General features: G+C 61.0%; 1 pseudogene; it reads right to left on the minus strand.

Annotated features, from left to right (window-relative positions):
- Positions 1–4152: 4152 nt before the first annotated feature.
- Positions 4153–5204, minus strand: part of LOC126327541 (large subunit ribosomal RNA) — a 2992-nt pseudogene continuing 1940 nt past the window's right edge.

Raw genomic sequence — 5204 nt, forward strand, 5'->3', positions numbered from 1 at the left:
CTGAAGGAACGATTTAGCACAACAATTGCTGCCATAGGATGCTCTCCCCCAGCCAGGATCTGAGCTGTTGTCGGCATATATCGGATCTTTCCGTCCCTAGAGTAGGGCTCTTGCAGACATAATATGTCTAGAGACTCCTCCTCCGCTCGGCGTCGTACCTCCTGCATCACCGCTTGCGTTCGCGCGCAGTTCAGCTGTCCTATCTTAACCGACATTGGCATTGTGATTTTTCACAGTCCGGTCGGGGACAGGAGAGGTAGCGGCCGAATGGAGACGGTTGACGAGAGGTCTTGTCTCCCATAGTCTGTCCGCTGGATTTTGCGTTGAGTGAGAATCCTGTAGTAGGCACACTCTTTGCCTGGCGTTTCGCATGTGCGATTACGCTTTTTGCACGGGATACAGACCGCTCGGTCCCCCGCTTTTCTACAGTCCTTCCTCATGTGGCCATTCTCGCCACAGTGCCCACATGTTATTATACTCGGGTCCTGCTTGCAGAACCTTACCGAGTGGTTCACATCCTGGCACCGCGTGCAAACGACTAAGTCCAGGTAGTCGTCAACCGGCATGGACTCAAAGCCCATGTACAGTCGCTTCTGCCTCAGAATCGCGACTCTGAGTCTGGGGCTTACTTCCACCACGAGATGTGATGTTTGTCTGCCCCTTGGCCCAGTCCGGAACTTCGGCTTAAACTCCTGGCGAAACTGTGTTTCGGAAAGTCCTCCAAGGTCGTTTTGCTTTCGAGTTAGCTCAACCACAGCTTCATTCTTCATGACACATGGTACATGATATATGATTATCTGCGGATTGAGCTTTTTCGGCAGTTCGCACTTGAGTGCTTCTGTCAGTTTGTTGTTAGCTAGAAGCTTCTGGCGATCAGTCTCAGACGCCACATCTACGATGAGCGTCGGGCCGTTTGTGGCGACCCGTGAGAACTTCACACCTTCAACCTCAGGCTTGACCAGGGAGGTGAATTTCTTTCTCACTTCTGCGCCAGTTTCATTGCCCTTGGACTTGATGAAGAGCGTTGCCTTCTCAGTCAGGGCTTTGGTTATCATCGCCTGCGTTTTCCGTTCTGGTATGGGTGGAGCGGCGGCAACTTGTGCAAAGGTCTTGGGTGGCGCCGTGGGCACCGCCTTCGTCCTCGCCAGCTCCTCCTCCAAGGCTTCCACCCTTCCGGTGAGGGCCGACTGCGCCATGGCCCAATCAAACAACTTAGCTCTCAGTTGTCTCTTAAAGTCCCCCAGATTTCCCTCCTCGACCAGTTGTCCCGGTTTTAGAGAGTCGTCCACGAGCTTCAGGACGTCCTCGAGCCGCGTCGCGATAAGCTTCACGGTCGCAAGATCGCTTGGGCTTGCCTTGTATCGGGACGTGCCGTCATCGACTGGGCCGCCAGGCTGTTGTCCGGCTACCTGCGCCGAGTCCGGCTGCTTGTTCGGTTTCCGCTTCTTCCGTCGTGTCCGGGACTTGCGTCTCTCGGCACCCGACATTGGTGAAGAGGCGCGGCTACTGCTGGCGCTTTCCCCGACTGGGCCGCTGGGCAGTTGCCCGGCTACCTTCGCCGGTTTCGGCACACTTTTCGCCGTTTCCGGCAGTTGAGACTTCGGCCGTGGGGCCGTCGTCTCTCCCGCCGGGCGAGTCTGGGTGAGCTTGCCGGTGCCGACTGGGCCGCTGGGTCTTTGCCCGGCTACCTGCGCCAGCTTTGGCTCGCTCGCAGCCTTCCCCGCCGGCGGTGTCGTTGGCCGCGAGGCCTTCGTCTCCGCCTTCGGTTCGGACTTCCCCGTTGCGCCTTCCCCGACTGGGCCGCCGGGCTTGCGCCCGGCTACCTGCGCCGGTTTCGGCTTGTCTCCCGCCTTAGGTGCCGCTTTCGGCGCCGGCTGGCGGGGTGGCGGCATCAGATCGGTTACAGCGTCCGCACTCAGCGATCTCTGCCGGAGCAGTTTTCGCAGGTGTTTCTTCTGCTTCCTCACTTTTGCCTTCCGTTCTTTCTCACTGTCACTTTCACTCGCATCTGCAAGCGTCCGTGCCAGCGTCTCGCTTGCTGCAGTCTTAGCGCTCCGTGCACGAGGTGTACGGAGCTCCAATTCTGGCTCGCTAAGCGCGGGGTCATGGTCTTCTGGCCTATGGGCCTCCGACTGCCCTTGTGTTGGGAGTTCGTCTTGACACGGAGTGTCAGACTCGTCCCCTGAATGGTTGGTGTTGTGACTCCGCGACGGCCCACCAGTTCCGTCGGGACAAGGTTGATTGAGAGAAGCCATGTGGTTCCCACGATCAGCTAGGGATATAAGTGGTCCACCCAGGCGTTGCCCCGCCCACCTGGGTAAGCCTTATACAACAGAGGGTCGGCCGGTCCTCTGAGGTGGCTGACTCACGACTGTTCACAACTCAACAGCCTTGCGCCCCATAGCCGCCAGCTAACGCAGAGGGTGAGGGGTGATTATAGAGATTGTCCTTCTCTTGCCCAGGCGGTTAAGCCAAGACTCCGGTCCGAAACACGCACGACGTTCCACTGCGCGCCTCACAGCGGTCGTTGAAGTACGTGTCTCAGATTACGGACGGCGCTGGTAGCGCTTGCCAGCACCGGGCTCGGGCACCCCGGGTTTGCCAGGCCCGTACGTCGGCTGTATTAGCCTTCGTCCCTGTGGTCGTGGTCTTAGACCACTCAGGAGCATCCTCCTGGGGGCAGCTCCCGGTGACTTCCACGTTGCGAAGGCCGATGCCGGCCTCCACTCCGCAGTTATACACCAAGGAATCCTCCGAGCGAGGCCGGGTCGCCGCCCGCGTTGCATCCTCTGAAAGTCAGAGGGCGCTTCGCAGTCAGCGCCCTTCCCCGCGCGTGGACATCGGCCTGCTTCCGCTTTGGCCCTCAAAAGTGAGAGCCTTGGTTTCCGCAGGAACGATGACCGCCCTACTCCCCACTGTGCTTTGTGCGCCAACCGCACACGCCAACCACAACCAACATTACATGTGGCCGGGCGGCGCCGCAAAGTTGTCCGGGCGCGGCCGGCGGAGCCGGGCGCAGCCGGGCCCGCGCCCGCCGCCAGCGTAGCCGCGAGAGCGGGCTGTCAGCCAGGGCCGACCGCCCGCCCAGCGCCAGCCAGCAGCGCGCGCATCGCCCGGCCGCACCCGGCCCCGCGCAGCGCAGTCGACACGGCAGCGCGCAAGCGCACAGCCCGACCGGCAGCCAAGACCCGCCACTACCCCGGCCAACCGCGCCGCGCCCGGCTAGCGCCGGGCGTTCACGCGCGAGGCCGGGGCCACAGCAGGACCCGCCGCCAGCGAGCCGCGCGAAGCGCACCGCCGTGCGCACAAGTCCAGCAGTAGCGCGCCAACTCACGTCGACACACTCCGCTGCACGCGCACGCACTACGTACGAGCTTGGATACTAGACTTAAGAGTCCGACACCTACAAGCGCTCGCAGTAGTGGGAGACGCGCACTCGGCCGGGAAGGGTCGATGTTCGATCCAACCGCCTCGTGCAGACGTCTCCTTGTGGGGAGTATACCTCCCGTGGCACTTGTGTCATGGAGCTCAGCATTCCACGGCCGATAAGTCAACCGCGATAACGCCTTGCTCCTGCTGTGGGGAGTGAGTTCCGTAGCGCGCACAGGCAGAGACGGAAACACATCCTCTCAGAGAGCGTGAAATCACTTTAACGCAAAAGCGGCGCCCGCCGCACCCCAGCCAGGGCCAGGGCGCAGCGGGCGCCGCCCCAGCAAAAGCGGCGCCCGCCGCATCCGAGCCGAAGCCGAGACACAGCAGACGCCACCAGCGCATGGAGCCGCACCACGCCGCAGCCCGGCCGAAGCCGAGGCATAGCAAGCGCCGCCTTAGTAAAAGCGGCGCCCGCCGCACCCCGGCCAAGGGCCGAAGCACAGCAAGCGCCGCTATAACTTGTAAGTGCCATTCGCCAGTGAGCAAGGATACTAGACCGGAGTCCGACACCTTATCGCTCACGGCGAGCAAGGCTGCAGAGCCCGGTTTGGAGGGGCCAGTTGCCCAGTCCCACCGCATCCGAGCTTGCGCCCTGCACGGGAGTCGCCCTTCTCTCATTGGTTTCACCGGTTGCCCGGCTACTCGCATCTTACACCACGGGGAGGTTGAGAGATCGGACATTTAGCCGCCCGTCTTCTACCAGTATAGGTGGACTCCACCACTGGTTAGACAGCATAACGGCCTTCGTAAGATAGTAGATAGGGACAGCGGGAATCTCGTTAATCCATTCATGCGCGTCACTAATTAGATGACGAGGCATTTGGCTACCTTAAGAGAGTCATAGTTACTCCCGCCGTTTACCCGCGCTTGCTTGAATTTCTTCACGTTGACATTCAGAGCACTGGGCAGAAATCACATTGCGTCAACACCCGCTAGGGCCATCGCAATGCTTTGTTTTAATTAGACAGTCGGATTCCCCCAGTCCGTGCCAGTTCTGAGTTGATCGTTGAATGGCGGCCGAAGAGAATCCGCGCACCCGCGCGCCCCCGGAGGAGCACGCTAAGGCGGACGCGGCCTCGCAGCAAGGAAGATCCGTGGGAGGCCAAGGCACGGGACCGAGCTCGGATCCTGCACGCAGGTTGAAGCACCGGGGCGCGAACGCCGCGCAGGCGCGCGCATCCTGCACCGCCGGCCAGCACGAGGCCAACCAACGGCGAGAGCAGACCACGCCCGCGCTAAACGCCCGCACTTACCGGCACCCCTACGGCACTCACCTCGCCCAGGCCCGGCACGTTAGCGCTGACCCACTTCCCGACCAAGCCCGACACGCCCCGATCCTCAGAGCCAATCCTTATCCCGAAGTTACGGATCCAATTTGCCGACTTCCCTTACCTACATTATTCTATCGACTAGAGGCTCTTCACCTTGGAGACCTGCTGCGGATATGGGTACGAACCGGCGCGACACCTCCACGTGGCCCTCTCCCGGATTTTCAAGGTCCGAGGGGAAGATCGGGACACCGCCGCAACTGCGGTGCTCTTCGCGTTCCAAACCCTATCTCCCTGCTAGAGGATTCCAGGGAACTCGAACGCTCATGCAGAAAAGAAAACTCTTCCCCGATCTCCCGACGGCGTCTCCGGGTCCTTTTGGGTTACCCCGACGAGCATCTCTAAAAGAGGGGCCCGACTTATATCGGTTCCGCTGCCGGGTTCCGGAATAGGAACCGGATTCCCTTTCGCCCAACGGGGGCCAGCACAAAGTGCATCATGCTA

Source organism: Schistocerca gregaria, unplaced genomic scaffold, assembly GCF_023897955.1.
Source record: "Schistocerca gregaria isolate iqSchGreg1 unplaced genomic scaffold, iqSchGreg1.2 ptg001053l, whole genome shotgun sequence".
Taxonomy (NCBI): Eukaryota; Metazoa; Arthropoda; class Insecta; order Orthoptera; family Acrididae; genus Schistocerca; species Schistocerca gregaria.